This window comes from Oncorhynchus clarkii, unplaced genomic scaffold (genome assembly GCF_045791955.1).
Source record: "Oncorhynchus clarkii lewisi isolate Uvic-CL-2024 unplaced genomic scaffold, UVic_Ocla_1.0 unplaced_contig_3354_pilon_pilon, whole genome shotgun sequence".
In the NCBI taxonomy this organism is placed as follows: domain Eukaryota; kingdom Metazoa; phylum Chordata; class Actinopteri; order Salmoniformes; family Salmonidae; genus Oncorhynchus; species Oncorhynchus clarkii.
In genome coordinates, this window is record NW_027258404.1 from 27,712 (window position 1) to 51,680 (window position 23,969).

General features: G+C 40.1%; 2 long non-coding RNA genes across 2 annotated transcripts; both read left to right on the forward strand.

Annotated features, from left to right (window-relative positions):
• Positions 1-340: 340 nt before the first annotated feature.
• LOC139396867 (uncharacterized) lies at positions 341-4,878 on the forward strand. Its single transcript, XR_011630876.1, has 2 exons — positions 341-452; positions 1,190-4,878. It is a non-coding gene; the product is annotated as an uncharacterized lncRNA (long non-coding RNA).
• Positions 4,879-14,532: 9,654 nt separating this feature from the next.
• On the forward strand, positions 14,533-15,258 carry LOC139396868 (uncharacterized). The gene is made up of 3 exons (XR_011630877.1): positions 14,533-14,657; positions 14,764-14,864; positions 15,074-15,258. It is a non-coding gene; the product is annotated as an uncharacterized lncRNA (long non-coding RNA).
• The last annotated feature ends 8,711 nt before the right edge of the window (positions 15,259-23,969 follow it).

Sequence of the window (23,969 nt, forward strand, 5' to 3'; positions counted from 1 at the left end):
CACTGTGTGTCACAAGGGATAAAAAAGGGGAAACACTGTGTGTCACAAGGGATAAAAAAGGGGAAACACTGTGTGTCACAAGGGATAAAAAAGGGGAAACACTGTGTGTCACAAGGGGTAAAAAAGGGGAAACACTGTGTGTCACAAGGGGTAAAAACCTGAATCATCCTGTGGGGGCTTCCACACAATTTTGGACCCCCTTGTGGCCACCCTAAATGTGGATTATGAAATCATTTTTACATAACTAATTTTTGCTATCATTATTTTTTTACATCTGTTATTAGACAGTGGCAACGCGGAACACTAATTTAACCCACAGATTTTCTAGAGGGACGGCTTTAGGCGGAACACAACAGTATCGTACCACATGCATCTGCAATTTTTTTTTCTATTCAGAAGTAAGAAATTCCGCACGAAAATTAGAGTTCAAGCACAAAGAAGGAAATATAGAGGTGAGTAAAATTGTTAAAATGTTGTATTAGTATTAAATGCATTACAGAGGTGTAACGTTAGATTAGTTTATCTTAACCTGGCCGTTTGTTACTTTGTGGCAGTAGGAAAAGGGATACAATATATGATCAACTAACTCAGGGTGCTGAGTGTTTTTACTTAAACCACACTCCGTAAAAGCATTGTAATGTAAAACGGTTGGATATAAAGGGTAGTTACCTAGCAAGTCAGTTATTTTAAGTCAATTAATTAATAAGCATCATGTCCTTCTTCCAAAGAAAAGACAAGGCAGACAGTGAGACAGAGCCAGAGGTGTGGAGAGCGCAAGAGAGAGCATAGAGCCTGCAGAGAGAGAGCAGGAAGACTTGTCCATTGGAGAGACTGAGAGTGAAGGCATAGTAGAGCAGGGAAGTGAGACAGATGGAGAGACTGAGGCTGAGGTAGAGGCTAAGAGTGAGACACCAACAGAGGTTCCTTGTGCGTCCACAAGCAGTGGACCGTCAGGTTTGTGATGTTGAATAAATCTGTGGTTACTTGTAAAGCAGTGCAATTAGTCAGTTTATATGGTGTGAGTCGGTTTGAAATGAAATGAGTCGGTTTGTGATTGAAATTCATTCTTATTTAACATGCTATTGGGCTTGTGATATAGATATCATATGGATTTCAGAAGTTGCCTGGTGGCAATGGTATATCTAAAATTACCCAGATACATTTAATTATATATTTTTTTCTTTGGCAGATATCAGCAAATCCCGGGAGGAAACCACCGGTGCAGCCAATGATGAACATATACCCAAGAACTCTGATGGGAGATCGGAGGAGGAGCTTCAATGCAGCCTGGTACCATATCCATCCCTGGCTTGAATATTCCAATAAATCAGACTCTGTGTTTTGTTACGCCTGCAGGCATTTTAGCCCTCCCAAAGTCTCAGAGACTGTAATTTGATTCACAATTGGGTTTTAACAACTGGAAGAAGGCAACTTACAAAGAGGGGGGATTTGCAATTCATGCAAGAGGTCTGAGCAGCACAAACAAGCAAGGATTACATGGAGAGACTATCAGAACGCTGTACAAAGTAATGAAACACTGGTAAATGCCCTAAACAAGGAACACAACAAACAGGTTCAAGAAAAATCGGGACTATATTAAAACAATAGAAGTACTACTACTTACAGCCACACAAAACATTGCACAAAGAGGACACATAAAGGGAACTTCATGGCAATCCTAGAAATAGCTAAGCATGACACAACTGTGAAAAAAAGGTTGACTTCTATTCATAATGCAAAATATACAAGCAAAGGGATTCAGAATGAGGTTCTGAGTTGTTTGGCCGACATGGTTCGAACAAAAATGATAGAAGAAATGAAAGACAGGGAAGGTCTTTAGCATAATGGCAGACGAAACAAAAGGTGTTTAAAAAAAGGAGCAGATCTCTAGTACTCAGGTACTATTTCAGAGGAGCTGTCCATGAGAGCTTTCTCCACTTTGAATGGGCTGATTGACTAGATGCAGCAGGGCTTACTGACAAAATCATACACGTATTAGAAAGTCATGGTCTTGAATACAAAACCAACCTAGTAGGCCAAGGATATGACGGTGCTTCCGTTATGAGTGGCAAGCATTCAGGTGTCCAGGCACGAATTAAAGAACAAGCAAAGCCTTTTACATCCACTGCAGTGCACACTCTCTAAACTTAGTTATAGTGGATACAGTCAAAGCTGTCCCTGCGGTCAGACAGTTCTTCTCCTTACTAGAAAGACTTTACGTCTTCAGATCTGGGTCATATGTGCATCAAAAGTGGCTTAGCATACAAAAAGAGATGTACCCAGGTGCACCTAGAGAGCTTCAGAGACTAAGTGACACTCGCTGGTGTCATGATGTTTCCCTCTTTGGGTACAGCGAGCACCATCCCCCTCTCTCTGTCTCCTACAACCAGGCTGCTGTGGTCAGAGAGGTTGTAAATTCCTGGAGGAGATTATCTCCTCATGGCCACAGTATAGAGAGAGAGTGAGTTTCATAGAGAGAACAAAGGAATTTCTTCCACCTCACAGAACTTGAGGTCCGAACAATATTTATGTTCTGGAGAAGGTATAAAAGATCTGTGAAGAATCCAGCTACGAACTGGTCCATTTGGCACAATTTTGTGAAACTCATGGGAGACAATATGGCCACATTACCATAATGCTGTTTATACAATAGCCTCAGATATGAGGCTTACATCTAATTGTTGTTTATAAGATGAATGAGTGAAGATGATATTGTTTGTGATTTTGGACTGTTTAATGAAGGAAACCTCAATTCCCTTTGGAGTTTAACTAAATCAAAGGACCGCCCATGAGCACAGTTATGGTCTGGCGTCCTGGGACAGGCCCTTTTCTGCTCTTCTGAATAAAACCCCCACCCGGGTTTTCTATCACCAGACCAAGCATACCTCAATTACGAGATGGCTAAAGGTTGCAGACCAGCTTACCTCGATAACAAGAGGGCCAAGGTTTGAGTAGAGACCATACACCTGAGTATAAGCTAAGGTTTGAGTCGATTGCTGAATCTTTTAACCACACCACGTGGATAAACTCTTAGACTATCGATTCCGACAGAGTAAGAACAAGTCTTTGATATTAATTACTAGTCTGCAGCTAGGAATTCGGTATCATTGAACGCAAAGACCGACAACCGCCGAAACATCTATTCTATAACGACATGAATGAATGTCACTCTGAACTATCCATGCTAACCACGACAGAGAAAGAGTGACAGAGAGAGTGCGGACAAACTCTCCAACAGAAACAAACTTTTCAACAGAGATCCCGACGACACACTGAGCGTAAATATATATTGATTGCAATTGTTCCCGAATGAGTGAGCGTTCATGTGCAAAGGATTAGCATTTCAATTGTTATAATTATCAACTGTGTGTTGTCTTATCTCAGTCGACCCCCACTTCCCTTTTGTACACCAAGCTGCGATGCCAGTTTATTCCACCAGGGAAACTCCGTTATCATATCCTTGAAACTATCTACTGCTTATTTATGCATTTCTGTGAATTACTTAGTTAGTAAATAAATGATTTAAGACAATTGATGTATGGATGACTCATAGTGAAGACTGGGTTCATGCAGATAACCAACAATTTACGACGTTTGGAATGAGACTAACGTGAGGTAAAGAATACGTCATTAATCAGAAGACTAAGAGATCAGATATTAAAATATCTGAAAGTTATATTAGGAAAATTATAACTTTGTAATCCGAATCATTTCCTTGGTGCCCCGAGTTCCTAGTTAATTACAGTTACATGAATAATAAGTTTAATCACGTAATAATAATTAGAGTTATTTGATAAAGATTCATCTTCAGTTTAATGAAGCCAAAGACACGACATTGGGCATGTCGAAATATGGCTCTACATACTATTATGGATAGATTACCTGCCATTAAGCGAGTCCTGCAAGATATAGTCCAAGAACACAATGGTGACAGATCTGTTGAGGCATGAGGTCTGCTTGCACAGGTAGATTTACAATTCATTATGTGCCTTGTTACACTCCATAACGTGTTTGGAGAAGCAAAATCTCTATCAGATATGCTACAGTCTTCATCACTTGACCTGTCAAAGGCTGTTGATTTAGTGCAAACGTTGAATGACTACAGGGATGAGTCATTTTTTGATGACCTATGGAATGGAGTGTTGAACACAGCTGAGCAATGTGATACTGCAATACTCCCCCCTGCAAAACGACCAAAAAGCTAAGCTCTCAATTTAATGGAGACTGTGTACTCAGTACAGTGGGTCAGAGATCAGATTCAGAACAAGAAAAAGGCAGTTTTCGTACAACCCTTTTCTACCCTGTTTTAGATCATATATGAGCTTAACAGAAGGTTCCCTAGCAAAAACTGTGACATAATGAATGGCATCCAAACTGTAAACACTACAAGTGATGTGTTTCTCAAAGAGAAGTTCCTGTTTCCATTTGCTAGAATGTATGAATACAATATTGAGGACTTGGGGCTTGAACTACATCAGTTCAGAAGAATTTTAGAAAGGAAAATACAGAGTGGCATGCAGAGACCCTCCGGTGTAGTAGAGCTGGCATTATTCATTGAGCCGTATAAAGAAGTTTTCTTTTCGTTTTTTAAACTCTGCAAGATAGCTGTTTCAATCCCTGTTAGTACTGCTTCTTGTGAACTGAGTGTTTCTGCACTAAAGCTGGTGAAAACCTATCTCAGGACCACAATGTCAGATTAAGCAATTTAGGTGTATTAAGTATTGAGTCAAGGAGGGCAAAGGCCTGGAGTCTAGATGAATTTGCTGATCTTTTTGCAAAAAAAACACAAAAACCGGAGAATGCAGTTGATGTGACCTGATACTGAATATGTATTGCAAATTAAATTATAATGGAAATGCAAATAAATTGTTGAATGATTATGGACATGGTCTTTTGCCTGCTAATGCCTGCAATGCAGTGAAGAAAACTAGATGACAACAATAACATCTAATGTAACTGGCCCCTCTAACAGTAGAACTGGCCCCAGCTTGGCCCCCCCAATCTGAAATGGTATAGAATCGCCACTGCTCTAACTCTGTGGTCAGTGTTAGTCCACCAGTTGAGTATGGAGAACCTAGAGTATGAACAACACAGAGAATCAGTCTTACACCTTACACTGTGGTCAGTGGGGTGCTGTCCACCCATCTCTAGGTCCCCTCAGTAACAGAGTCAGTCAGACCAATCCAGACTCTCTTGTTGAGTTTGAAGAGAATCTCCTGTTGTTGAGGAAGATAAATATAAATATATACCTATTTGTTTGGTCATCTCTCTCTCTCTCTCTCTCTCTCTCTCTCTCTCTCTCTCGCTCTCGCTCTCGCTCTACTCTCCTTCCAGGTTTTAGTCTCAGTAGACAGGAAGTACCAACTGGATTCAAACTTCTTCCAGCCTTCAGGAGAGGTTTTTCTACAAGATGATAACATGTATTTCCTTCAATGTATCACGCTGGACACTTAATGACAGAATGCAGACATACATACAATAAGGACTGGCCACTCCTCATAGCCTGGTTCCTCTCTAGGTTTCTTCCTAGGTGTTGGCCTTTCTAGGGAGTTTTCCTAGCCACCGTGCATCTACACCTGCATTGCTTGCTGTTTGGGGTTTTAGACTGAGTTTCTGTACAGCACTTTGAGATATCAGCTGATGTACGAAGGGCTATATAAATTGATTTGATTTGATTTGATAAATACACGGGGCGCACAAAGATAACACAGGGGATGAAACCAGTCATCATCTGAACAATACAAGTGGCTTGCAAGCCTAAACATCACAGCTCAGGTACTGTTGGAGGTTGGAGGACATCCTCCGGAAGGTGTCATAATTTATGTGTAAGTTTATGGAAGGGGGTGAGAACCAAGAGCCTCCAAAAGGAGGTTAGCTGTCCTCCGGCTACACCATGGTGCTACCCAACATAGTGTTGCTGAGGCTACTGTTGACCTTCATTGCAAAACAATCTGTTTTAATCAATTATTTTGTGACGTGAACACATTTAGTATATATTTTGGTCTAAAAATGTTTGTTTTTTAAATCATGAAATTCAAAGAGGAGGATGGTTCTGCCCTTCCTCATCTGAGGAGCCTCCACTGATGCACAAACATCTTCCCCTTTAAAACTTCTGATTAAGATGCAGACATAGATTTCCACCATTTCATTTCACAACAACTGGTACAGGTAACTCTCTCTCTCTGGCTTCAGCTAGCCAACCCTAGCTGTGTCTAGTCCTTCTGCCTGCAACTTCCCTGCCTTCTCCCCACACATTTTATGCATCATGGTTTCTAACTTTTCTACATCTAGACGTCCATCAAATTCATACTTTTTCTCCATTTTGGGCCAAAATAAATGTTCATTTTATCCTTAGACTCCACATATCCCTCATCTCTGGTTAATTCCGGAACCTCCTTTGAGGATTTACTCCCCATTATTGGTTAACCTTTCTCATTGTTACCCACTAAGAAAATCGGAATAATCACTCATGACTTTTAGATTATTATTAGGTCTCACCCATGAATTTGTTAATCAGCTCTATCTGTAACCCAGAGATTGTAAGGCTCTAGTTTCATGAGACAGACAGAAATCAAATTAAGTTGTTTCTGTTGAATTTCGACCGATCAATATATCTATCTCTCACACAAGTAATAAACCTTTCTCCTTTGAGGATTTACTCTGATGGTTGACTAAGTTAGAATGTTATTCTAGTCACTGTTCTTAACTCTACTTGGAAACAAATTTCCCTTGGATTTTATTATTAGACACGACTCTTGAACGAATGTTTATGATTGAATTATTCAATTAACCATTTAAATTATTCTACCCATAACCCAGAGTGTATTAATAAGACCCTAGTTTCATGAAATAGTCAGAATAACCATTCTTTCTCACGTATCTATTTTATATCCCTTCATAAGAATCGACCAATTATACTTAGGTCACAATATTAACCTCTTTCAGCTAGGGGCACTATTTTTATGTTTGGAAAAATATCATTCCAAAGTAAACGGTCTATTTCTCACGCCCAGATGCTAGAATATGCATATAATTGACAGAGTAGGATAGAAAACACTCTAAAGTTTCCAAAACTGTCAAAATATTGTCTGTGAATATAACAGAGCTGATATTGCTCTGAGGAAAATCAAACCAGGAAGTGACTTCTATTTTGAAAGCTCCATGTTCCATAGCCTGCCTTCGCTCCATTTAAAGAGATATCAACCAGATTCCTGTTCCTATCACTTCCTCAAGGTGTCAACAGTCTTTCGACATAGTTTCAGGCTTTTATTTTGAAAAATGAACGAGAAAGATAACATCGCGTCAGGTGTCCGCATGAGTTTTTCTTGCGCAACAGAGCTTGGGCAGCCATTGTCTCTCCCTCTCCTACTGAAAAAGAGACAGTCGCAGTTGATATATTATCGATTATATATTTTAAAAACAACCTGAGGATTGATTATAAAAAACGTTTGACATGTTTCTGTGGACATTACGGATACTATTTGGAATTTTTGTCTGCGTTGTCGTGACCGCTCGAGCCTGTGGAATCCTGAACATAACGCGCCAAACAAACGGAGGTATTTTGGATATAAAAATAATCTTTATGGAACAAAATGAACATTTATTGTGTAACTGGGAGTCTCGTGAGTGAAAACGTCCGAAGATCGAAGGTAAGCGATTCATTGGATTGCTTTTCTGATTTTCGTGACCGAGCTACTTTGATGCTAGGTGTTCATAATATTTTGTCTAGTGATCCATAAACTTTCAAACGCTTGGATTGCTTTCACTGTAAAGCACATTTTCAAAATCTGACACAACAGGTGGATTAACAAAAAGCTAAACTGTGTTTTAATAGATTGCACTTATGATTTCATATATTTTTTGAATGTGGCGCTCTGCAATTCAGCGGTTGTTGATGAGAATTATCCTGGTAACGGGATGGGTTGCGTCAAGAAGTTAAGTTAGTTTATTTGTGGTACTGGCCAGTTACCTTCAGGTGGTTACGGACCTGTTCCTACTTATCGATTTTAGTAATTACACTGTCTAGAGCAAAAACCTCTTCTTCGGATTCTTTTAGGTTAAGATATACAGTGGGGAGAAGAAGTATTTGACACACTGACAATTTTGCAGGTTTCCCTACTTACAAAGCATGTAGAGGTCTGTAATTTTTTTATCATAGTTACACTTCAACTGTGAGAGACGGAATCTAAAACAAAAATCCAAAAACTCACATTGTATGATTTTTAAGTAAATAATTTGCATTTTATTGCATGACATAAGTATTTGATACATCAGAAAAGCAGAACTTAATATTTGGTTCAGAAACCTTTGTTTGCAATTACAAAGATCATACATTTCCTGTAGTTCTTGACCAGGTTTGCACACACTGCAGAAGGGATTTTGGCCCACTCCTCCATACAGACCTTCTCCAGATCCTTCAGGTTTCGTGGCTGTCGCTGGGCAATACAGACTTTCAGCTCCCTCCAAATATTTTCTGTTGGGTTCAGGTCTGGAGACTGGCTAGGCCACTCCAGGACCTTGAGCCTGTAGTTAGTACTACGTCCAACAGAGGGACACCTTTGACTCTGTCCCTGTATCTATCTAAGGGTCTGTGTGATGCTTTCTCTCCTCCTGTGGAATAGAGTAGAGCTGTAGAGTTGTATAATAGTTCATGTAGATAGATGTCATGTGGAACATTGGAATCAGTGCAGAGAGAGTTGTGTCATTAGATGTAACCAATATGTTATGGGTGGAAATATCAACTTTTTAAAATAAATCATGTGGAGGCTATTTATTCTTCTTTCATTTCCCTTAAATCTGAAACTATGGAGATATTGTCAGAACTTCTGCTTTTTCATTCTGGGTAATTCTTCAGAGTCAGCATAGATAGAACAAAGACCCCTTTGGTCATTGGTGGCCAGTCACAACACAGGGGGAAGTTTCCCCTAGGTACAGATCTAGGATCAGGTTTCCCACCCCCAATCTTAACCATTTGTGGTGGAAATTTTAAACAGACCTAAAATCAGCGTCTAGGGGCAACTTCCCCCTACAACACTGGTCACAGAGTGAGAGCCATAATGTGGTCTCCATTTGAAGGCTATGAGTGCTGTAAACTCAGTTAGGATATATGTAGTGTACAGTGTATATGTCAATTAACAGGAACCCAATTTACTTCAGCAGATCCAAAATTGTGATCCTTTGAATTCACACATACACCATATAGCACAATATATAGTCATACAGTGTAGTTTATTATCAAACTAAGGTTGGTGCAAGTCACGTGTTGGCCAGTGTTGTGTCGATTTCACAATTTATCATCCACTGTGGTAGACTGATAAAGAGTTTCACTACCATAAATCACACAGACGCAGGACAGTGCAGGAAGAAGACACAGCTATAGATGTATATTAGAGTTCAGGTTAGAAGTAGAAGTTACTGTATTTGATCACAAGTGTGTTAAGATGTCAGAGGGAGTCTATGAAATCCCAGACGGATTTGAAGACGATGAGCCTGATACCATGAAGAACACAGACATTGATGGCCAAATATATGCCAACGTAAGAGCCTTCAAGCCCAGTCCAAGAGATGGAGTTGTTTCTTCAGGTAAGATGGCATGAACACACACACACACACACATACACACACACACGCTACACACTACACACTAAACAGGTGAGATTGCCAGTACCTAAACAAAACAGAGATCCAGACAGTCAGACACTGTAATACAAATATCCTCCTCAAATATAGACATAGTCCTATGTTTTTACAGCTTTAAAGACACTCTCTAAGATGAGCATACCATTATCAACACATGTTTTTTCTCTCTCTCTTTCCATTACATTTTCAAATGCAAATAGTACGTGGCTTCTAAAATACATCTACAGTTCTCATGGAATGACATCCATGAGTCAAAACATACATTTTTAGGAACGTGATTGGAAACTCTCTCTCTCGTTGTTTTTCTGGTAGTTTAGTAATTACTATGCTGATAAAGTCCTTCAGTATGTCCTGTAACTCGCCACTGTGTATTTCCAACCTAGTCTCAAAACATTTAGTATTATTCTGTACGTAAATCAGAGATACTCCATTTTAATATGATATATTACCTTTCATATGGTATGTATCAATTTGTGGATGCCCATCAACCATGTTGTATGATATGTTACAAATGATAATGTGTATGATATGTTACAAATTTGCAAAAACATACAATATGTTACGTACGTCCTAACCATATGAATTCTACTAACATTAGCTATCTGGTAGTAATTACTATGCTGATCGTTGGATACAGTGATACGGAGGAGAGGAAATAGGAGGAGAGGAGACCATAGGAGTAGATATGAGGAGGTGAGGAGATAGGTGGAGAAGAGATATTAATTGAGATAGAGCCTTAGTGTCAGAGACAGAGGAGGAAGAAGAAAATTAATAGAATGAGGAAGAGAGAAAAAATAAGACAAATAATCGTTCTTTTTAGATTTAGAGGAGAGTATGTAGACATACTGTAATCTCTAAAATTATTCTTCATTAGTTTTATTGGAAAAATGTCATGTGATTTTCCCAAAAAAAGTGGGCCCAATTATTAACCTATTTTTTAAATTTTATTTTACCTTTATTTAACTAGGCAAGTCAGTTAAGAACACATTCTTATTTTCAATGATGGTGTAACTGCCTTGTTCAGGGGCAGAACGACAGATTTTGTACCTTGTCGGCTCAGGGATTTGATCTTGCAACCTTTCCGGTTACTAATCCAATGTTCTAACCACTAGGCTACGCTGCCACCCCACCTATGCTCATCACTTTAATAATAAGAATAACAAAGCACAGATTAATAAATTAAGGAACAATGTTCTTTAAAACTTCTTATGGCTGTAATCCCGTTAACGGGATCGATATGACAACAGCCAGTGAAAGTGCAGGGCGCCAAATTCAAACAACAGAAATCTCATAATTAAAATTCCTCAAGCATCCAAGTATTTCACACCATTTTAAAGATACACTTCTTGTTAATCCCACCACAGTGTCCGATTTCAAAAAGGCTTTACAACGAAAGCACCACACGATTATGTTAGGTCACCGCAAAATCACAGAAAAACACAGCCATTTTTCCAGCCAACGACAGGAGTCACAAAAAGCAGAAATAGAGATAAAATTAATCACTAACCTTTGATGATCTTCATCAGATGACACTCATAGGATTTCATGTTAAACAATACTTATATGTTTTGTTCGATAAAGTTCATATTTATATCCATAAACTTCAGTTTACATTGGCGCTATATTCAGAAACGCCTCCAAAATATCCGGAGAAATTGCTGAGAGCCACATCAAATAACAGAAATACTCATCATAAACTTTGATGAAAGATACATGTTTTACATAGAATTAAAGATACACTTCTTCTTAATGCAACCGCTGTGTCAGATTTCAAAAAGCTTTACGGCAAAAGCACAATATTTTATAATCTGAGAACAGTGTTCAGCCACAAAAGGAAGCCATACAGTTACCTGTCAAATTGTGCAGTCAACAAAACTCATAAATAGCATTATAAATCTTCACTTACCTTTGCTGATCTTCGTCGGAATGCACTCCCAGGACTCCCACTTCCACAAGAAGTGTTCGTTTTGTTCGTTACGTCCAAATAGCTATTTTTGTTAGCGTGTTTGGTAAACAAATCCAAAGTCAGGAAGCGCGTTCACTAAAGCAGACAAAATGTCAAAAAGTTCTGTAACGGTCAGTAGAAACATGTCAAACGATGTATTGAATCAATCTTTATGATGTTTTTAACATAAATCTTCAATAATGTTCCAACCAGAGAATTCCATTGTCTTCAGAAGTGCAATGGAACAGAGCTCCCTCTCATGTGAACGCGCATGGTCAGAGCATGGTCAGCTCATGATAGACCTTACTCATTCCAGTCTCCTTCGGCCCCACTTCACAGTAGAAGCATCAGACAAGGTTCTACAGACTGTTGACATCGAGTGGAAGCCGTAGGAAGTGCAAACTGACCCATATCCCACTGTGTATTCAATAGGTGATGAGTTGAAAACCTACAAACCTTAGATTTGCCACTTTCTGGTTGGATTTTGTTCCTGGGTTTTTGCCTGCCATATGAGTTCTGTTATACTCACAGACGTCATTCAAACAGTTTTAGGCACCTTTTCATCCAAGCTACTCAATACTGCCCCTGCAGCAATAAGAAGTTTTAACAAGGTCTACCAGCTTCCTGATTAAATGTGATTAAATACATTAAACAGTGTTACCTGGACCCACACAGATGGCAGAACAGTACTTAGAGGAAACTCACTCACACAAAATCAATGCTAATAGAAGGTGAGAATGACTCACAACCTTCACTGTTCAAGGGACAACGTGTAGGTTACCAACGGCAACACAATGCACCAAGCACCAGTGGACCTGTCTGCTACATACCCACACACTCATCATGGTGTCTATCTGCTGTTGTGTCTCTTTCTGGAGGTTGTTGTCTTCTCAAACCACTGTACGTTCTCAGGTGTGAAGTCCTCCCTACACCTATAACACTGTACGTTTTCAGACACAGCAGACTGATAAACTAAAGCAGCTGTTTAACAGGATACAGTATATCACAGAATATACTGTCCATTGTACTGTGTGTAGATCCATAAAGTACCAAAGTATATTTTAAGGGGTCAATTAGAATTAGCCTTTATATGGAGGATATTTATGCTAATGTGGACAGGGAGAGCTGTGGACAGGATACTGTGAACAGGAGCACAGATAAACAACCTGAATCTCAGAACACTGGTAAATACACCACAATCATAGAGACACACGTGGAAGTTTAAACTAATGGTTATTCTCCTTCCACTTGCCGCATAAACAATTGTGCCTATGTTAATGTGATGAGTTTGGCCGATGCCCCATGCTCCAAGACTTCAAATGTCAACTGAGTAAAATAAACTGTAACAAACAGATTATTACATATTCAAAAAAAGGAATACAACGTGTCTTCCAAATATAGGTCTTACTTCATAAGGGAAAGCTTTGGAATTGATATACTTGTGGAAAAGGATACATAAATGCTACATCTCATAAAGGAAGGTTGTTCCTTTAAGACTAGAGGTTAAATGATCTGAAATGTTCGAGTCTCTGTATTTCAGGATGTTTACTAACTGCTGAAACATTAATTTTCATGTTCAAAAAGTCCAATGCAAATCTCCACTGTGTATTTCCATCTGGTCTCATTGCATTTTTTATTATTATGTACATAAATCCGAGTCACTCCATTTAGTGTAATATGATAGGTTTCATATGATATGTATCAATTTGTGGATGTCCATGTGTCACGGCCGTGGAATGAAGAGGACCAAAGCGCAGCGTGGTGATCGTACATATTCCTTTTATTTAGGATGACGCCGACAAAAACAATAAACAATACAAAGCAACCGTGAAGCTATGTGCCACAAACAAAGTTAACTTCCCACAAGGAAAGGAGGGAAAAGGGCTATTTAAGTATGGTTCCCAATCAGAGACAACGATAGACAGCTGTCCCTGATTGAGAACCATACCCAGCCAAAACATAGAAATACAAAACAAAAACATGGAATGCCCACCCCTAATCACACCCTGACCAAACCAAATAGAGACAGTAAAAGGTTATCTAAGGTCAGGATGTGACACCATGATCCATTTTGTATGTTACAAATGAATATTTCTATGATGTTACGATTTACATTTTGTATGACGTGTTACGAATTACAATTTGTATATGTTACAAATGTCTTAAACATATGAATTCTACTACTATTAGCCAGCTGGATACCGTTAGCAAGGCTAGGAGTTAACTGTAACTGGCCACTATATTTCCTGTTAATGTGAGAAGTTGTATCTTTAACAACCACAAGTCCCCCTCAACAGGAAGAGAGATGGGGTGAGAAAACATCACTTTAAAAGTGTTATTGTGTCTAATTGATGCTATGTACAGTACCTGTGTCCACAGAGCCTGATAGCTCAGGGAAGAGATCCTTCAGAGTTGCTGCAGTGTGTCTGGGGCTGCTGTGTGTTCTCCTACTGGCTGGGATCATAGGCCTGTCTGTCTACTGTAAGTCTGAAGTTATAATTCCTACAATTCAGCAGCATTCACCTACAATTCACCAGATTATCTATTTTATTGATGCACTTTGTTGTTGTTATAACAGATGGTGGGATCTCTAAGAGCTTCTTAGCCTATAAGACCAACTCATCTGCAGAGATCAAACAGCTACTGACCAGCTACAACAACCTGACTAAAGAGAGAGACCAGCTACAGAATAGTTACAGCACCCTGACTAAAAAGAGAGACCAGCTACAGACCAGTTACAACACCATGACTAAAGAGAGAGACAAGCTACAGACTGAGAGAAATTTTCTTAGCGGGAGGCTTGCCTATCTCAGTGAGTAAACCTACAGTAATAAATTATCATTAATACCACACAACTTATCATCAGTCTGTGTTCTTTCATTAAGTGTCCAGTGTGATAAATTGAAGGAAATGCGTATGTCATCAATATATTCAAACCTGTCCTGAAGGCTGGCAGAAGTTTGAATCCAGTTGGTACTTCCTGTCTACTGAGTCTAAAACCTGGAAGGAGAGCAGAAAGGACTGTCTGGAGAGAGGAGCAGACCTGGTGATGATAAACAGTGATAAGGAACAGGTGAGAGGGAGAGGGAATGGGAGAGGAAATGGGAGAGGGAATGGGTGTGCAGCGGGTAGATATGATCAAACATATACATCTGCTAATTTATCTTTCTCAACAACAGACATTTCTCTTCAACCTCAAGAAGAGAGTCTGGATTGGTCTGACTGACTCTGTTAAGGAGGGGACCTGGAAATGGGTGGACGGCACCCCACTGACCACAAGGTGATAGATGATAACTAATCTATTAATAAGGCTCCATTCAACATGTTCCTATGCAGGTTACTGATATTGATGATAGCAGTCAACGCAGTTAACTATAAGATGTCAACATATTATTTAGTATTATGATGTTGTAACTGTGATGTCTGACTGTTTTTAACCATGTAGCTACTGGTATTAACCATGATATCTGACGGTTTTTAACCCTGTAGGTACTGGTATTCCAAACAGCCTGATAATGCAGGCCCTAATGGGGACGAGGACTGTGCTGAGATACACAAAGACCAGAGTCCTCTAAAGGCATGGAATGACATGTCATGTGACAGCAAACTCAACTGGATTTGTGAGAAAGTGGTTTAACATCACCATGACAACATGCTGTAACACATACAGTAGCCTTCAGTGCACAGAACTTCCTCCTCTGTCTCTGTCTCTCTCTCTCTTTGTCTCAAACTCAGGCACACAAATGTTGTATTTATTTCTATTAGTATATTAATAAAAGTCCTACTTGTTTCCTGACATTGTAGCTTCCTGTTTACCAGAGTCAACATGAAGATAGTACATCAGACTCTGCAATATGGGTCACAAAAGAGGGGAGTTAAGTTGTTATTTTCAGTGGTTCAACGAACTCCTCGACCAATCAGGTTCATTTAGAGAGAACAGAGCTGCGTCCGTTTCTGTTGTCATCTCCTCCTCACTGGTTAAGCCTACCCATCCTCAATATCCACTTGGAGCAGTTTGTAGTCTCAAATCTATTGTATGGACATTATAATGACCCATGTTTGTAGTTCTGGACCTCCTGAACATGTTGATGTATATTTGGGAGTAAACAGAGGGTCCAAATCAGCAGAAAGGTGAAAGGAAGGAGGAGTTCTGGAAACTCTCTGAATTATCTTGGGACTGTTACATATGATATTTAATATATGTTAACATCTAGTCTTTGTTCTCCACTTCCCCTCTATGATCTATATCTTCCTGGTATGATAGTGTCCTGTCCATCATCACAAATAGCAAGTCCCATTCCCTGGGCAGGAGGACTGTGTTGAGAAATACTCTGGACAAGATGAACATGTAGAGACATGAAATGGTTTATATTGTGCTGCAGAAAATAGTTTAACAATAACCATTGTAACAATCTCTCTCATGCACACAAGTACACACACAAGTATGCAAACGTGTTATATTAGCATAGTCACAACTACCCGTGTCATTTTGTTGAGTTAACACCTACAGCAGTCATACAGACAGAGACACACAGATGACAGATATAACTAGAAGCAGAGACTTAATGTAACATAATTCTATGTTTTATTTTGTTAACTAGGCCAGTCAATTAAGAACAAATTCTTATTTACAATGACCGCCTACCTCAGCCAAATCCTAACCGGGACGACACTGGGACAATTGTGCACCACCCTATGGGACTCCCAATTACAGAGTGTTGTGATACAGCCTGGATTTGAACCAGGGTCAGTAGGGACACCTCCAGCACTTACATGCAGTGCCCTAGACCGCAGCACCACTCAGGAGCACATTCCAGAAGCAGAGACTTAATGTATAGTAGACCTACATAGAAAAAAAGACTCAGACATTGTTAAAGTTGTCAAAGGCCATCTATCCTGAGCCAGATATGAACAAGAATGTCAACTTGGACAGAAGTGAGATGAAGGAGAGGATTGTTAATATAGCTACGTCAGTGCAGACACCCTGAGAGACGATGAGACCAGCACCAAGAGAGAAGAGACAGCAGACACTGCTCCTAATGATGGACCAGGAGACCAGCACCAAGAGAGAAGAGACAGCAGACACTGCTCCTAATGATGGACCAGGAGACCAGCACCAAGAGAGAAGAGACAGCAGACACTGCTCCTAATGATGGACCAGGAGACCAGCACCAAGAGAGAAGAGACAGCAGACACTGCTCCTAATGATGGACCAGGACACCAGCACAAAGAGAGAAGAGACAGCAGACACTGCTCCTAATAATGGACCAGGAGACCAGCACCAAGAGAGAAGAGACAGCAGACACTGCTCCTAATAATGGACCAGGAGACCAGCACCAAGAGAGAAGAGACAGTAGACACTGCTCCTAATGATGGACCAGGAGACCAGCACCAAGAGAGAAGAGACAGCAGACACTGCTCCTAATAATGGACCAGGAGACCAGCACCAAGAGAGAAGAGACAGCAGACACTGCTCCTAATGATGGACCAGGACACCAGCACAAAGAGAGAAGAGACAGCAGACACTGCTCCTAATAATGGACCAGGAGACCAGCACCAAGAGAGAAGAGACAGAGGACACTGCTCCTAATGATGGACCAGGAGACCAGCACCAAGAGAGAAGAGACAGCAGACACTGCTCCTAATAATGGACCAGGAGACCAGCACCAAGAGAGAAGAGACAGCAGACACTGCTCCTAATAATAGACCAGGAGACCAGCACCCTGGTAACACACACACATTCACATAACATACTAAAAAGGTAAGAGACTACTGCTCTATAATAACACTGACCACCCCAAGGTAAGAGACTACTGCTGTAATAACACTGACCACCCCAAGGTAAGAGACTACTGCTCTATAATAACACTGACCACCCCAAGGTAAGAGACTACTGCTCTATAATAACACTGACCACCCCAAGGTAAGAGACTACTGCTTTATAATAACACTGACCACCTCAATGTAAGAGACTACTGCTCTATAATAACACTGACCACCCCAAGGTAAGAGACTACTACTCTATAATAACACTGACCACCCAAGGTAAGAGACTACTACTCTATAATAACACTGACCACCTCAATGTAAGAGACTACTGCTCTATAATAACACTGACCACCCCAAGGTAAGAGACTACTGCTATATTATAACACTGACCACCCCAAGGTAAGAGACTACTGCTCTATTATAACACTGACCACCCCAAGGTAAGAGACTACTGCTCTATTATAACACTGACCACCCCAAGGTAAGAGACTACTACTCTATAATAACACTGACCACCTCAATGTAAGAGACTACTGCTCTATAATAACACTGACCACCCCAAGGTAAGAGACTACTGCTCTATAATAACACTGACCACCTCAATGTAAGAGACTACTGCTCTATAATAACACTGACCACCCCAAGGTAAGAGACTACTGCTCTATAATAACACTGACCACCCCAAGGTAAGAGACTACTGCTCTATTATAACACTGACCACCCCAAGGTAAGAGACTACTACTCTATAATAACACTGACCACCCCAAGGTAAGAGACTACTGCTCTATTATAACACTGACCACCCCAAGGTAAGAGACTACTACTCTATAATAACACTGACCACCTCAATGTAAGAGACTACTGCTCTATAATAACACTGACCATCCCAAGGTAAGAGACTACTGCTATAATAAGATTGACCACCCAAGGTAAGAGACTACTGCTCTATAATAACACTGACCACCCCAAGGTAAGAGACTACTGCTTTATAATAACAATGACCACCTCAATGTAAGAGACTACTGCTCTATAATAACACTGACCACCACAAGGTAAGAGACTACTACTCTATAATAACACTGACCACCCAAGGTAAGAGACTACTACTCTATAATAACACTGACCACCTCAATGTAAGAGACTACTACTCTATAATAACACTGACCACCCCAAGGTAAGAGACTACTGCTCTATAATAACACTGACCACCCCAAGGTAAGAGACTACTGCTCTATTATAACACTGACCACCCCAAGGTAAGAGACTACTGCTCTATTATAACACTGACCACCCCAAGGTAAGAGACTACTGCTCTATTATAACACTGACCACCCCAAGGTAAGAGACTACTACTCTATAATAACACTGACCACCTCAATGTAAGAGACTACTGCTCTATAATAACACTGACCACCCCAAGGTAAGAGACTACTGCTCTATAATAACACTGACCACCTCAATGTAAGAGACTACTGCTCTATTATAACACTGACCACCCCAAGGTAAGAGACTACTGCTCTATTATAACACTGACCACCCCAAGGTAAGAGACTACTGCTCTATTATAACACTGACCACCCCAAGGTAAGAGACTACTGCTCTATTATAACACTGACCACCCCAAGGTAAGAGACTACTGCTATATAATAACACTGACCACCCCAAAGTAAGAGACTACTACTCTATTATAACACTGACCACCCCAAGGTAAGAGACTACTGCTATATAATAACACTGACCACCCCAAAGTAAGAGACTACTACTCTATAATAACACTGACCACCCCAAGGTAAGAGACTACTGCTCTATTATAACACTGACCACCCCAAGGTAAGAGACTACTGCTCTATTATAACACTGACCACCCCAAGGTAAGAGACTACTGCTCTATTATAACACTGACCACCCCAAGGTAAGAGACTACTACTCTATAATAACACTGACCACCTCAATGTAAGAGACTACTGCTCTATAATAACACTGACCACCCCAAGGTAAGAGACTACTGCTCTATAATAACACTGACCACCTCAATGTAAGAGACTACTGCTCTATTATAACACTGACCACCCCAAAGTAAGAGACTACTACTCTATAATAACACTGACCACCCCAAGGTAAGAGACTACTGCTCTATTATAACACTGACCACCCCAAGGTAAGAGACTACTGCTCTATTATAACACTGACCACCCCAAGGTAAGAGACTACTGCTCTATTATAACACTGACCACCCCAAGGTAAGAGACTACTACTCTATAATAACACTGACCACCTCAATGTAAGAGACTACTGCTCTATAATAACACTGACCACCCCAAGGTAAGAGACTACTGCTCTATAATAACACTGACCACCTCAATGTAAGAGACTACTGCTCTATAATAACACTGACCACCCCAAGGTAAGAGACTACTGCTCTATAATAACACTGACCACCCCAAGGTAAGAGACTACTGCTCTATTATAACACTGACCACCCCAAGGTAAGAGACTACTACTCTATAATAACACTGACCACCCCAAGGTAAGAGACTACTGCTCTATTATAACACTGACCACCCCAAGGTAAGAGACTACTACTCTATAATAACACTGACCACCTCAATGTAAGAGACTACTGCTCTATAATAACACTGACCATCCCAAGGTAAGAGACTACTGCTATAATAAGATTGACCACAGTTTAAGTAGTTGGACTGATTTTCTTTGTTGTACATACTCTAGGTTCTGAGAGAGAGGTCAATCTAACTCCGTGTTGTTCATACTGTAGGTTCTGAGAGAGAGGTCAATCTAACTCCGTGTTGTTCATACTGTAGGTTCTGAGAGAGAGGTCAATCTAACTCCGTGTTGTTCATACTGTAGGTTCTGAGAGAGAGGTCAATCTAACTCCGTGTTGTTCATACTGTAGGTTCTGAGAGAGAGGTCAATCTAACTCCGTGTTGTTCATACTGTAGGTTCTGAGAGAGAGGTCAATCTAACTCCGTGTTGTTCATACTGTAGGTTCTGAGAGAGAGGTCAATCTAACTCCGTGTTGTTCATACTGTAGGTTCTGAGAGAGAGGTCAATCTAACTCCGTGTTGTTCATACTGTAGGTTCTGAGAGAGAGGTCAATCTAACTCCGTGTTGTTCATACTGTAGGTTCTGAGAGAGAGGTCAATCTAACTCCGTGTTGTTCATACTGTAGGTTCTGAGAGAGAGGTCAATCTAACTCCGTGTTGTTCATACTGTAGGTTCTGAGAGAGAGGTCAATCTAACTCCGTGTTGTTCATACTGTAGGTTCTGAGAGAGTGGTCAGTCTAACAGTCTAACTTTAATGCAGGTATTGGTAGAGTGGAGATTCTAATGGTGGCAGAGGTCAGAACTGTGTGGTGGTACCTTACTGGTTATCAGGCCAAGGAGAGTAGTGGGACTGTCAATTTTCATATCCAGAGTGAGAAAGACCTTTTGTAGGTACTTTGTCTGCACTGCTGTTTAAGGAACTCTATAATATATGTTAATGATGGTCTGAAGACTGCTTTGATTTGGTAGAATACCAAATGTTAAACTAGAAATTGGAGAGTAAGGCACTTGCAGCGCCATTGACGGCTTCCACCATTCTTCCAACATTTTAAAGTAGTCAAGGTAGTTAACTGGGTGGGTTTTCCTATGGGTTGTACCCTCAGTGGTGCTGCACACATTGTCAAAGACACTATAATTGAACAGATTTTAAGATGAATCCTCTTTCTATCTCTATGGGTCAAGGTCACATTAATAGAAGGAAGAAACTGAGCTTGTAGAAAACAGCCAGTAGGGGGAGACAAACACTTAATAAAGAAGGTATTATACCCAACATGAGGGACTTTTCTGACCAGCATCACATTGACACACAGATTATAGACAAAACCTAAAATTGACCCTTACCTTGACCCTAACCTTCACCTAATTTGAACCAATTCAGATACTGAACAGATGATAAATGTTTTATGATTAAATAATATGATGTTATTGATGTTTAAAATAAAGCCATTTTCTTTATAAATGTCCTGTTGTACTTGTGGTGACCTTTTATCCATGGATAAAACGTGTCCTGTGTTTTTAGTACTGATGCAGTACATAAGGCCTACATAGAATATGAATAATGACATTAATGATATATCTCAAATGGCACCATATTCTCTGTGTAGTACACTACTTTTGATCGGGGTTCATCACTATGTAGGAAATAGGGTTCCATTTGGGACACACAGTTTAGGGAAGTTATTGCTTGAGCACATTTTGTATTGTAACTTCAGTTGATTTCAGCATGCATTGCTATTTAACCCTATCACTAACTTCCTTTAATTAATAACAGCTTCCTGTATGTCCGTCTGTCCTTCCGACCGTCTGTCAGTGGATGGTGGTTTTTAGCAGACCTGGACCACGTTCATTAGGTGCACACCAGAGTAAAAATGTTTTACAACGGCAAATAAAAAAATGTTTTATTAGACAGTTCATCCTTCCCTGTTTCAGTTTGCTTTCTTCCATTTTGTGCCCAATGAATACAACCCAAATACTTTAGCTTTGCTTGGTTGAGCCTGGCTTAATGGAACCAATATAATAGTCCCAAAAGCTCAAAAGATTTGACACATTTCAAATAGATTTTAAGCCCAGTTCTGGTTATTTGTTATTTTTTTATTCATCCAGAAACATTATTTAAACCTGTAGCGGAACCTCTCGACAATATCTGGTGAAATGGCGAAATTCAACTTTTTTGGGGTGAAATATTTAACTTTAATACATTCACAAGTGCAATACACCAAATTAAAGCTTAACTTCTTGATAATCTAGCCATCGTTTTTCCAAAAGGCTTTACGGCACACCAAGTGATTATGTTAGGTCAGTGCCTATTCACAAAAAAAACATACAGCCATTTTCCAGCCAAAGAGAGGAGTCACAAAAAGCAGAAATAGAGATAAAATGTATCACTAACCTTTGATGATCTTCATCAGATGGCACTCATAGGACTTCATGTTACACATTACATGTATGTTTTGTTCGATGAAGTTCATATTTATATAAAAACATCTCAGTTTACATTGGCGCGTTACGTTCAGTAATGTTTTGCAGAGAGCCACGTCAATTTACAGAAATACTCATCATAAACGTTGATGAAAGATACAAGTGTTATGCATAGGATTAAAGATAAACTTCTCCATAACCTCTTTGGGCTAGGGGGCAGTATTTTCACGTTCGGATGAAAACCGTGCCCAGAGTAAACTGCATGCTACTCAGGCCCAGAAGGTAGGAAATTCATATTGTTAGTAGATTTGGATAGAAAACACAAAGTTTCTAAAACTGTTTGAATGATGTCTGTGAGTATAACATAACTCATATGGCAGGTACTGGTATTAACCATGATATCTGACTGTTATTAACCCTGTAGGTACTGGTATTAACCATGATATCTGACTGTTGTTAACCCTGTAGGTACTGGTATTAACCATGATATCTGACTGTTTTTAACCCTGTAGGTACCGGTCTACACCACATCAGGCTGATAATTGTGCTGGCAAACTAGAATATGGTAAGGCGGTCTGTGTTGAGATACGTAATGAACAGAGTTCTCTAGATGCATGGAATGACTTGTCATGTGACAGGAAACTCAACTGCATTTGTGAAAAAGTGGTTTAACATCACCATGACAACATACTGTAACACATACAGTAGCCTACAGTGCACACAATTTCCTCATTCATTCTCTCTCTCTCTCTCTTTCACACACACACACACAGTCTCTCTGTCTCAAACCCACACACACACCCTCACACACACATGCACGCACAAGCACGCACACATATGTACACGTACACATGCATGCACACTCCAACCGAATGCCCCAACACACAAGGGGAACAAAATAGTTCCGAAAAATACAACTACCACGAACCGTGACATACACGCATGTACAAACAGTACACAAAACAATCCCGCACACCCAACAGGCGGGCCTGCTGGGTAATAAAGCCCTACTAATCACCCTAACTAAAAACAGGTGTAACCAATAAACAAATAAGGAGGGGGAGGGAAAAGTCAGTGGTGGCTAGTAGGCCGGTGACGACGACCGCCGAGCGCCACCCGAACAGGAAGGGGAGCCAACTTCGGAAGGAGTCGCGACATGGTAGCTTCCTGTGGACCAGTAGTTATGTTTCACACATCATCAGATACAACTTGAAGTTAGTACATTTGACTTTGTGCATTCAAATATTTCTCAATTCAAATATATTCTACAGATATTTACATGCTCCAATTTAGGCCTGGTGATGACATTCTCTACAGTACCAAACCACCATTACATACACTGTATAGGAGGGGACTGTATCACCAATCAATGAGTGTAGTAGAGATATCAAAGGGTATCAAAGGATGCTACTTAAAAATCTTTGACAGTCAATATTTGTTGTCAAGTTACATATAAGCACAATATCAGATGCTCATATTTGACAGTTGTTCCCCTATTTGGGTCCCAAAAGAGGGAAATTATGTGGTTATTTTAAGTCGTTCAACAAGCTGTCACTCAAAACCTCCTTGAACAATCAGGTTCATTAAGAGAGAGGGCGGCAGGTAGCCTAGAAGTTAAGATCGTTGGGCCAGTAAG